The following is a 12,146-nucleotide window of genomic DNA, read 5'->3' as shown; positions in this document are numbered from 1 at the left end:
AGGATGCACACTATTCCCAACTTTATTGCAAAAACGCCTTTATCAAGCGTGAAATCTGCAAATACATGGTGAAAAGATGAGTATTTTCTCATCCAGAAATAATGTGTTGAGATACCCTTAATTGCTTTTCTGAGTTACTATAAGTTTTAAATAAGTGTATATGTTTAAGATAATACTCTTCCGATCATGATTTTACGAACATTCATAGATTTCTGATTACACACGTTGAAGATGATATATTTATTTGTTCTGAATAAAGTGAAAAATATTATCATCACAAATTACGTATTATGTTAAATTCCATTATGTTAGTGATCACAGAAAAAAACCACATTTCTTTTCATCTTTTATTATTCCATCGACAACTTTTTCCAAGAATAAACACACAAAAAAGTTAATATAAAAGTTGTTCAACCTCTCAGAGGAATGCATCCGTAGTGATCACTGTTTAAAAAGAATATCTGAAATCTTACTTGAATGTTATAATCCAAGTGAGTCTCGGTTTAGAAATTGGACGGTAGACACCAGGAAGTAGGCGAGTGTACCATGCATGTAATTATATAATGAGGTACTCGGGCACGCCGGATGGTTCACAATAGTAACACCACCAGCAACGTGACCGATAAAAAGGTTCAATTAAACAAAACTGAAACCTTATCAGATGAAACACATGTTGAATGAAGAACTTTGGTGTCATTTTGAAACTTAATAGATGTGAAGCTGACTTTAATGCATATATATGACGTAAAGGATAATTCTAGTGAGTGTCGGTCTAGAAGTTTTGAATGTTTGACATCAGGAAGTAACAGGAGAGTGTACCATGCGTACAATCGGATTCATTCACTTCGACACACCGGATGGTTCACAATGATATAAAAAACGAACAACGTGACCGAGTGGTGCAAAATATGTCAGGGCAATAATAAGTGAAATTATAGGCTGAATTCCTGATAACCTATACACTGACGTTAGGTAAGACCTCATAATCAATAGGATGGACGCTGGTTATGATACGCGTTACGCAATTACCACAGAAAAAAAAAAAAAATCACCTTACCAAACGCTTTAAAGGACATACCCTCCCACCCTCATATCACACTCGCGTACCCTAAACTTCTGAATAGCAGAAGGAATATGTTTTTGGCCAATAAAGTAACAGTGTATTTGATCATACCATAATTGTGATTAGCCTTTTTTTATTTTATTTCTACAGTCAAAGGTCCTTCATATGTTTGACATTTCCCAGAGGTTTCTCAGTCTGGGAATACTGCGAATGATGTTTGATTTGATTTCGACTATGTGCATACACCTACCCTGACAAGGGTTGAAACGTAACGCCACATGTCAAACGAGTCCACATTTGACCAGATTGTCCCGAATACTAGTACTATCACTATCTGTAGGACCGAATTTATTTTTCAACATATCTAGAAGACTAACGTCGTCCCGTAGACACCTGCCTGAGGTTTCTACTCCTTACTGGATTGCAATCTGACACTGCATGTCCATTACGCACTTTGTACCGGGTTTAATACTGCTCCCCCTTGTTTACAATTCTTAGAAATCTGCTCTATGTCAAAAGTAAAGTTATTTTTACATCAGTCATCGTGTATTATTTGTAACTTAATACATCACAGCAAAGACGGACATCCCCAGGTTCATATGCTGCCAACGCGATTATTATTCATCACAGTCAAAGCAAAGAAATATTGTTGTATCGCAACATTTTTCAAAAGCTTGTTTTTATGAATAATGCGTGATGTTTTTAACTTTACAAAACACTATATATTGTAACAGTTACGCCAGCAACCATACACAGGCTATACTAGTGGAGGGAAACATTTTCCTTTCATAATGGATGGTTTAATTTGTGTAAAGAAAATCTTAAACCTTCTTTATCCATAACATATATGATTCTGTCAGATAATATTCTAACAATAATTTGTTATCTATTTGAACATCTTTTTCCTATGGCAATACACGTATATCGGTATACGTATCGCAATAGATTCCATCTGTATTGCAATATATCGCGATATAGCGATCGGTTACCTTACATATCAACCATGACCACTTCAAAACCTTTTTGTAAGTGAACTTTCTACAATAAAGACCATGAAAAGATGCATTGCAGCGTTCTTTCAGTGTTTGTAGAACTTTTTGTCAGAGATATTTCCGCACAGCGGATGTTGCTCTAGACCTGTCCTGCGTTAGAAGCACCTGTTCTCTGGGTCTTCTCTATCGTTTACGGATATGTTTGACCCCGTATGACCTGTTCGTCTTGATACGTGACTGGAATCCTAACAATCAGTGTATGACCAAACCTTATGTTGACCTGCACCTGCTGAAGTGTATCAAATACCGATATAACTTGTGTTATTTCATGGAATGGCTTTCCACGTTGTGTATGAACTGCTGGAAAGCGATGTTGTCATGTAAACAGCGCATGTATTAGCTATAAATTACACAAATGTGTTCACGTTTTCTGACTCAAATGACATACCGTATACCTGACAACCTCACATGTGAGTACAATTCAGTCAATTAGCCACAAATGTGATTTTAAGTAATATTCACTAAACATTCTAGTAAACTCCTTAGATAAGCTCGACACTAAACATACTAGTAAACTCCTTAGATAAGCTCGACACTAAACATTCTAGTAAACTCCTTAGATAAGCTCGACACTAAACATTCTAGTAAACTCCTTAGATAAGCTCGACACTAAACATTATAGTAAACTCCTTAGATAAGCTCGACACTAAACATTCCAGTAAACTCCTTAGATAAGCTCGACACTAAACATTCTAGTAAACTCTTTAGATATGCTTGAAACTTTTATTGTTTGACGAGTTCTTCTGTCATAGAAAAGTTACTGAAGAATGAATGGAACCACGAAGTTAGATTAGATGCTATCAGGTAGAACATAATAACACATTTAATATATTTGGTATAGACGAATAAAAAATAGCGTTGAAATAGATTTCATGTTCCATGTCACGTACTTGTTCAGTAAAGAATCCCCTATCCTGTTGATGTTGGGACATGTCTAAAATGGTATCAGTCGAGCGGGTGTGAGTATAATTTCACTTCATAATTTCTTGAATATTCAGCTTATTCCTTCACAGAACAATATTGCCAATCAGTTCGTCAAGCTAACATACCTTCACACTTCAGATAGAAAACTACTCCAGTTAATGGTTACTAACTGGATTGTCCCAAAATGTCAACTACAAGCAAAAGTATAACCTCTGAATAAACATGACCATATAACAATTCCACTATCATGCTATTTTTTCTGTCTCCATAAAATATAACAATGGTAAAATGGACACATAGTAACTGTCGATCTAAATAATATCCACAATATATAGATATCAACTTGTTTCATGAAAGGTCCAAAGTATCTGGTGAATAATGCGAGCAATTGGAGCGTGAATTTCAAGTTATCAATTAATTATCGGATGACCACGCCAGAAAAAGGTAGAATGAGTGCACAGACTGAGATAAATCTATTAAGTCTACCATTCTAAATGAATAAGCTGTAAAAGAAACTCTCAAATCTAAAAACCGAGATGAGCCGAGCTGCGCAATTTAGAGAGATTTCTCATATACTTTCTGAGAAATAGCGATCAGTTATTGTCAAATTTTAAGATCAAATTTTTGCGCTAGTCACATCGATTTTAAGCTTGGAACAATGTTTTTATTCTTTTTATTGATATCAAAACTTTATTCGATTGCGTAGCAAGCAATGCCCCCTTACTTTTGCAACTGATTCATAAATGATGATTTGTTATTGCAATTCAACGAAGTCGACGTTTTTGGTACACGTGCACCAATGATTTAATCAGACCCACTTCAAGTACATATTACTTTTGTTGGTCAAAACTATGTAGTGGGTGTCCACACTGTTGTGCTGCCTACTTATCGATTACGATATCTATTTCGTATTTGTGTATCGAGGGTGTAGTATATTTTTTCTATTTTAATTAACTTTTGTCGGGTGTCGTTTCGTCACCCAGAGTGACGTATATAGCCAAAACCTCTTCTCTGTTTAAGTACATATGTACAATATGTTTGATGAATAGACCCTCGATACAAAAAAATGACAAAACAGTATTGAATATACCGACACTGATCCCACTGCGCCGTAACTGTTTTGTAAATATAAACAAAGACAGGTACGTCATGGGCGAGTATTCCCTTTCAACACACCTGTATGGAGTGTTACCTGTATGCTTTGCATTGCTTTGACACACCGATCAGCGCATACCAAACCTTGTACTAAATCGCCTCTGTGCCCCTACACAGTTTATCAGTATGTCTGTCTGTCAGTATGGAACAGCTGTTAACGTGAGGGTACCCAAAACGGAACTGTTCTCAAAATTGAACATTTTTGATATATATGATGCAGCACTTATATTTAACAATACACGTTAATGTTGTCTATTCTAATTTATAGTCTTAAGCAATTGGAGCAAATTTCATCATCCCATCTCTTACATGTTGCACATGAATCAAATTGAAAAAGAAAAAGGAAATACAAAACTAATCTCGGCCTATGGTACGGTACGACACTATCCTATCACAGTCCTAACCAGGGACAAGAGTAGTTGTTCTAATTCATACTTCAATGAATAAATGACTATAATAGGTCAGAAAGTGTAAACACTTTCTTCAAAGTATAGAATGATAATTTAAATGCTGTCAGTTATTTTTAAAAACATGATGAGATGTCCTATTTTGGGTACCCGGCCAGCTGAAACTTCTAAGTGACCATGTATAATCTAAACGACTTCTGTAAAACGACTCACGCGCTGGTGATTCCCAATATATCAAAACCTAAAATGAAGGCTAAATGCATTTTTGTTTCATTGAAATAAAANCGTTTCATTGAAATAAAAACTGTGTTCCAGAAACTTTAACAGGAAATATTAACATACATATATTAAAAAAAGTTTTCCATTTTGGGTTCCCTCACGTTACATTATTAGTAAGTCACTGTCTTTGAAATCCAAGAGTTCAGCTTACGATACACCTGTTTTCTGTACACCCCTTGAATAATTCTTAACAGACATAACGCGCCACCTTGTTGATGATCCAGGTAGACACGTTGTACTCGTTGATGTACTTGTACATTTAAATAATCGTGTGGCGACATTGACTTCGACGTGGGATGTCGCTCCTCTGTAATTAAATGGACAGGTATCAGCTCAGCAAATGGTCAGTGTTTACATGAAACCGCCCTCAATACGCCTGCGTTATGCCAAATGAAGCTCTCTGCCCGCCTGGAAAAAGCCATGGCAAAATTGCAACAACGCAACTAGCTATTTGATGAGTCAAAGGTAGAAAAAAACACCTATTTTGAAATAATAATCGTAGCGAGCAAATTACTGCAGAATATCACACGACAATTGTAATATGGACAAAATAAATTCCTTATTGAAACTATGTCATGTCCTTTGCAGTAAAATCATTATTTCGTAGGACGTAAAATCCATTAGGATATTTTGCATTTGATTTATATTTTCTTGTTGTAATCAGGTTTAATCAATTTGATTATTTTCTATTAAGTTTTAATACATCCTAACCATGGAACATCATGTTTTCATTATTTAGTTTATAATGCAACGATCGGTATATCATTGTGATAATGTTTCATTCTGCTCTTAATAGTTGTAGACAACTACGTTGTTTTAAGTTCTCCATACAGGCTAAAAGAATTATTTTTTCTGAACATTAGGTAAACACTTAAAATATTCAAGCGAGGTTTCCCACCGCAAATCCCCGATTTTCACCTCAATACAAAAGGATGGGCTTTATATCATATAGCAAATCATACTGAACACTTTACAATATATAAACAATCGTTTGCACCGTAAAATACGTTGTAGCAGATCTGTCCTACCTCAAAACCTGTAAATTTGTAATCATATGTTTTCTTCATACGAAAAGCCATAAAGTTCAAATATTGCACAGACGTGTTTTGACACGTATGAAGCCTGTGGCATGTTATAATTTTAAGATTAGATAAGTCATCGTTAGATATTTTGCGCATAATTTACCAACCACACTTTATAAAGGAAGATGTCACGTTTCCCTGATCACAAGGTCCGGGTACTTATTCGTACCCTATACAAATGTCAAACCCATCAGTCAGACAAAGAGAACGGCCTCATTTATACACAATCGCTTTATAATTGTTCTCGTCAATGGATAAGGAAATTGCTGCAAATTTCAATATAGAAATGAAAAAATCGAGCTAGCCCACTTCTGCATACGCTTCATAACTTGGAAATCTCTTAAACATATGTTTACCCACTGGAAAGCGATGCTGTAGTTAAGAAGAATCCCTCAACATAAGAAATTTCCCTTTAACTACAATAGTTTTAAATGATAGTAAGACAATATTATGAAGCTGTGGCTAAACGTTAGTAGATAATCAAATTCCATTGCCAAACCGTCAATTTTGAGATTATAAGACAATGGTATCGGCTAAGCCGAGCTTTGGTAAGTCCCTAGTAGATTGTTTGTAGAGAGTATTTATTACTACGAATACAGCAAAGAGCGGCGCATAAAAAATCTAATAGCATACCTGTTTCATAATGTACTCTTCGGAAATTTAAACCTAATTTAAATCACGTTCAAATCTCGTTTTGATCTGGTGTAACGTCTTTTTTATTATAAAATTTAACAAATTATGACAATTTTTAAAGCATACTAGTACATGCATCTAAAAAGCGTAAAAAAAATAGAAGATTATTGTACTTATTCTTTTACTTATTCGGCAGCCATTTGAATATCCCAAAAAATGTATTTCATGCAATGCTAAAAGTTTACTGTTTGACATTATATCTATCACTGAAAGTATCATTGCATTTTTAATTTTAGCATGTTAATATTTGTTGTGCAAGTTTTAAATGATGTTCGATATCAAAAAAAAAAAATGCAACAAAGAGATAAATAATACAATGTTTGTGTTCTATTACTTATGCCATTTAACAGAAGCATTTTTTTGTTTTTTTGATCCCGCAAATGGTGTAAAAACAACACAAAATCAATATGGCAAAGAAAAGATGCACACTATTCCCAACTTTATTGCAAAACGCCTTTATCAAGCGTGAAATCTGCAAATGCATGGTGAAAAGATGAGTATTTTCTCATCCAGAAATAATGTGTTGGGATACCCTTAATTGCTTTTCTGAGTTACTATAAGTTTTAAATAAGTGTATATGTTTAAGATAATACTCTTCCGAACATGATTTTACGAACATTCATAGATTTCTGATTACACACGTTGAAGATGATATATTTATTTGTTCTGAATAAAGTGAAAAATATTATCATCACAAATTACGTATTATGTAACATTATGTTAGTGATCAGAGAAAAAAAAACATTTCTTTTCATCTTTTATTATTCCATCGACAACTTTTTCCAAGAATAAACACACAAAAAAGTTAATATAAAAGTTGTTCAACCTCTCAGAGGAATGCATCCGTAATGATCACTGTTTAAAAAGAATATCTGAAATCTTACTTGAATGTTATAATCCAAGTGAGTCTCGGTTTAGAAATTGAACGGTAGACACCAGGAAGTAGGCGAGTGTACCATGCATGTAATTATATAATGAGGTACTCGGGCACGCCGGATGGTTCACAATAGTAACACCACCAACAACGTGACCGATAAAAAGGTTCAAATAAACAAAACTGAAACCTTATCAGATGACACACATGTTGAGTGTCGGTCTAGAAGTTATGAATGTTTGACATCAGGAAGTAACAGGAGAGTGTACCATGCGTACAATCAGACTCATTCACTTCGACACACCGGATGGTTCACAATGATATAAAAAACGAACAACGTGACCGAGTGGTGCAAAATATGTCAGGGCAATACTAAGTGAAATTATAGGCTGAATTCCTGATAACCTATACACTGACGTTAGGTAAGACCTCATAATCAATAGGATGGACGCTGGTTATGATACGCGTTACGCAATTACCACAGAAAAAAAAATTATTTCACCTTACCAAACGCTTTAAAGGACATACCCTCCCACCCTCATATCACACTCGCGTACCCTAAACTTCTGAATAGCAGAAGGAATATGTTTTTGGCCAATAAAGTAACAGTGTATTTGATCATACCATAATTGTGATTAGCCTTTTTTTTATTTTATTTCTACTGTCAAAGGTCCTTCATATGTTTGACATTTCCCAGAGGTTTCTCAGTCTGGGAATACTGCGAATGATGTTTGATTTGATTTTGACTATGTGCATACACCTACCCTGACAAGGGTTGAAACGTAACGCCACATGTCAAACGAGTCCACATTTGACCAGATTGTCCCGAATACTAGTACTATCACTATCTGTAGGACCGAATTTATTTTTCAACATATCTAGAAGACTAACGACGTCCCGTAGACACCTGCCTGAGGTTTCTACTCCTTACTGGATTACAATCTGACACTGCATGTCCATTACGCACTTTGTACCGGGTTTAATACTGCTCCCCCTTGTTTACAATTCTTAGAAATCTGCTCTATGTCAGAAGTAAAGTTATTTTTACATCAGCAATCGTGTAATTTTTGTAACTTAATACATCACAGCAAAGACTGACATTACCAGGGTCATATGCTGCCAGCACACAATACTGTGCTGTACATCATGTGGTCACGTGACCTGACGGGAGACGGCGTTGATTTAATTCTATCCACGATCTAAAGGAGAAAGAATACCTTAAAATATCGCCCAATCTCGTTGGCAGGAGTCACTTTTCGGAAAATCATTCCAATTAATCATGGAATACCAACATTGTTTAGGAAGTGCCTACCTTTATCGCATTGTCAAAAGGTTGTTTGAAACTCAGGGTATCGAATCGAAACGTTTAGTGTATCGTAATCTATCGGGTGCACCAGTCCTCTTATGGTGGTAACGCTGTACTGAACATCTTTGAAATCTGTCATAGAAACAATAAGCATTGGCCACTAAAATGAATAGTCGACCGTCAATCATGACTTCGTTGACTGTATTGTATGTCAGGCTCGAGTTCGAATAACGGTTTTGTTGATACTTCAGGTTTTCCTGTGTTTTTATTTATTTGATGTTATGTTACATGTATTTATTTGTTAAGACGCTCGTACGGTGCTGTACTTTAGCTAAGTCCAAGTAAATCACAGCGTAAGCTGATTGACTACGCCACCTAGCTACGCAAGTTTCAAATAGCCATGTTCTTCCAAGAAGAAAGTTTATTTATAACTTGATGGCACTGTAAACAAACGACTCTAGATCTTACATCAGACAATAATCAAACTAACTGGACTTTGGCATGTGATGCATTAAAATGTTAATTTCGTTTGCCTCACCCAAACCCTCCTTATTGATGCCTCTCTCCTGTTTAAATGCAGTGATTATTGTTCTGTATTATTAGATGACGTGCATTTCCCCTTCATCCTCATTGGTTGAATCATTTCAAGTGGAGGTCGGTGATTCGTGAGTGGCATTCACTCGATATGGTTTCTTTTTTTTTTCAGAAGCAGCGGGTAAATATTCACTTGACGTCATTTTCAATTGTGACGTCATACATCTCTGGACCAAATTGCAGAACTTTCCTCCCAACTATTTCAATACACTTTTTTGTTTAATGATTAAAACTTTATTTTGCATCTAATTTAACAATGAAGGACTTTTGTTGAGGGAAACATGTGGTTAAATGAACCTAAAAATGATATTATCCTCGGCTTTACCTGTTTATAAACAAATCATAACATAGGCATTATTTCGAGGGATTACTAACCTCTTCCTCAGATGTCCTCGGCTTTACCTGTTTATAAACAATCCATAATATAGGCATTATTTCGAGGGATTACTAACGTCTTTCTCAGATATCCTCGGCTTTACTGTTTATAAACAATTCATAATATAGGCATTATTTCGAGGGATTACTAACTTCTTCCTCAGATGTCCCCGGCTTTACTGTTTATAAACAATCCATAATATAGGCATTATTTCGAGGGATTACTTACTTCTTCTTCAGATGTCCTCGGCTTTACCTGTTTATAAACAATTCATAACATAGGCATTATTTCGAGGGATTACTAACGTCTTTCTCAGATATCCTCGGCTTGACCTGTTTATAAACAATTCATAATATAGGCATTATTTCGAGGGATTACTTACTTCTTCTTCAGATGTCCTCGGCTTTACCTGTTTATAAACAATTCATAATATAGGCATTATATTGAGGGATTACCAACTTCTTCCTCAGATGTCCTCGGCTTTACCTGTTTATAAACAATTCATAACATAGCCATTATTTCAAGGGATTACTTACTTCTTCCTCAGATGTCCTCGGCTTTACCTGTTTATTAACAATTCATAATATAGGCATTATTTCGAGGGATTACTAACTTCTCCTCAGATGTCCTAGGCTTTACCTGTTTATAAACAATTCATAATATAGGCATTATTTCGAGGGATTACTCACTTCTTCCTCGGATATTAACGTGATGTTTTGAACAAACATGTCTAATGGAATGCAAGAGGTATGGTAGAAATATTTCCGATTTCATTCTACAATAAACTGTTTGTGAACATCTTGTAAACAAAGCCATTGAATGTGTCTGTTTACCTGTAAGAATTATGACTGCACTGTTCGTGTTGTGTTTACTGACTAGGGCGATATCGTCACCACACGTTATATACTAAATCATCCTGATCTCCTCCTGAGGATAGCTGGTATATCGTTAAGATTGTTTCATAATTTCATGTTAACGAAAAAGTTGAGATGGACGTACTTCTTAGATTATTTTTTTGTGATACAAATGATAAAATACACTTTTTTTTTTATTTCTTATGGGTTTTTTTATCAGATGATTACTACAAGCCGAGCTCTCAGGTGTGGTCATCTCAGAAATATACTCATAGACATAGGCGTCCGCTTTATTAGATTTTTAATTGAAGTAGGTCAGATTTCAGATTTTCAGATTTTCAGATTTTATTTCCAACACTCAGACATATGAAAATGTTTAACATGAGGTACATGTACATGAATTCATATATTAAATTTTGACAGGATGGACAGGTGCATGCATTTTACAAGCAAGATATGATTTTTTTCCTGTGCAAATTATCTGCGTGTGATCTAAAGGAATGCCATATGTTGTGAATTTTATTATTTGTATTATTAATATATGGATCTTTTTAAACTCATACATAAATTGTTTGTTAGAAATGTTATATTGTATCATTAGACACAGTAGTAAAATAGATTATAGAACATTTTTAACAATTTAATTTGTTTAATTTTGTATGATTAATTTCTACTGAAAGGACAATTTTTGTTTGGTAGGTGTTAGTACGGCCGAGACGACACATTTTGGATAGATAATATACAGAAAGAACAAAACAGTATACAGTTAAAGAAATAAACCAACTTTCTAATAAAAAAATCAATAAATTGATAAATTGTATATGGAGAGATGCCCTAAAACTATGCAATATCGTTGAGATCTTTGTATATTTATTCACTACAATACGCAGGGTGTAATACATTAGCAGATTATACATGTGTATTACAAAGGTAGTAAAGAGCGTCTGCAACGAAAAGTATTCATGTAAGAAGTAAATGACACTAGTTCATACAGAAACCGAAAGTTCTGATATAAAGTCCATTGGGGTGTGTTATAATTCTGATTCAGCTAACTCACCTTCCTGTTAATCATACACACGTTAACATGAAATATAATACCAATGACCACAATCAGGTTGCTTACACATGAAGGATTCCAGGTTATACAATTACCGGTATATTATATATCAAACACGTGCTTTTCTATCCATATGTCATTTACTCCTACGTTAACGTTATTGTTTGCATTCCAAAGTCAAACTTGCTCCTAAACATTTGATATGTGACTTATCAGTGTTAGTTCATCTGTACCTGGTGTTACTCAGTGTACCCATGTAACAATCAAATCCTATCTGAGTCAACTGACGGGGTTGTCAAATTGGTCAGATGGTATTCTGATCAACTAGTCATTTAGTTAAGTAAGAGTGGCACACATTGTATACAAACTGACATCAGTAATAGTATCCCAAAATAGCAATAAATCTTTGGGTAGTTGGTATCATATAAAC

Source organism: Mizuhopecten yessoensis, unplaced genomic scaffold, assembly GCF_002113885.1.
Source record: "Mizuhopecten yessoensis strain PY_sf001 unplaced genomic scaffold, ASM211388v2 scaffold10869, whole genome shotgun sequence".
In the NCBI taxonomy this organism is placed as follows: Eukaryota; Metazoa; Mollusca; class Bivalvia; order Pectinida; family Pectinidae; genus Mizuhopecten; species Mizuhopecten yessoensis.
The sequence above is the reverse complement of the archived record's forward strand: the minus strand, read 5'-3'. Positions refer to the sequence as shown.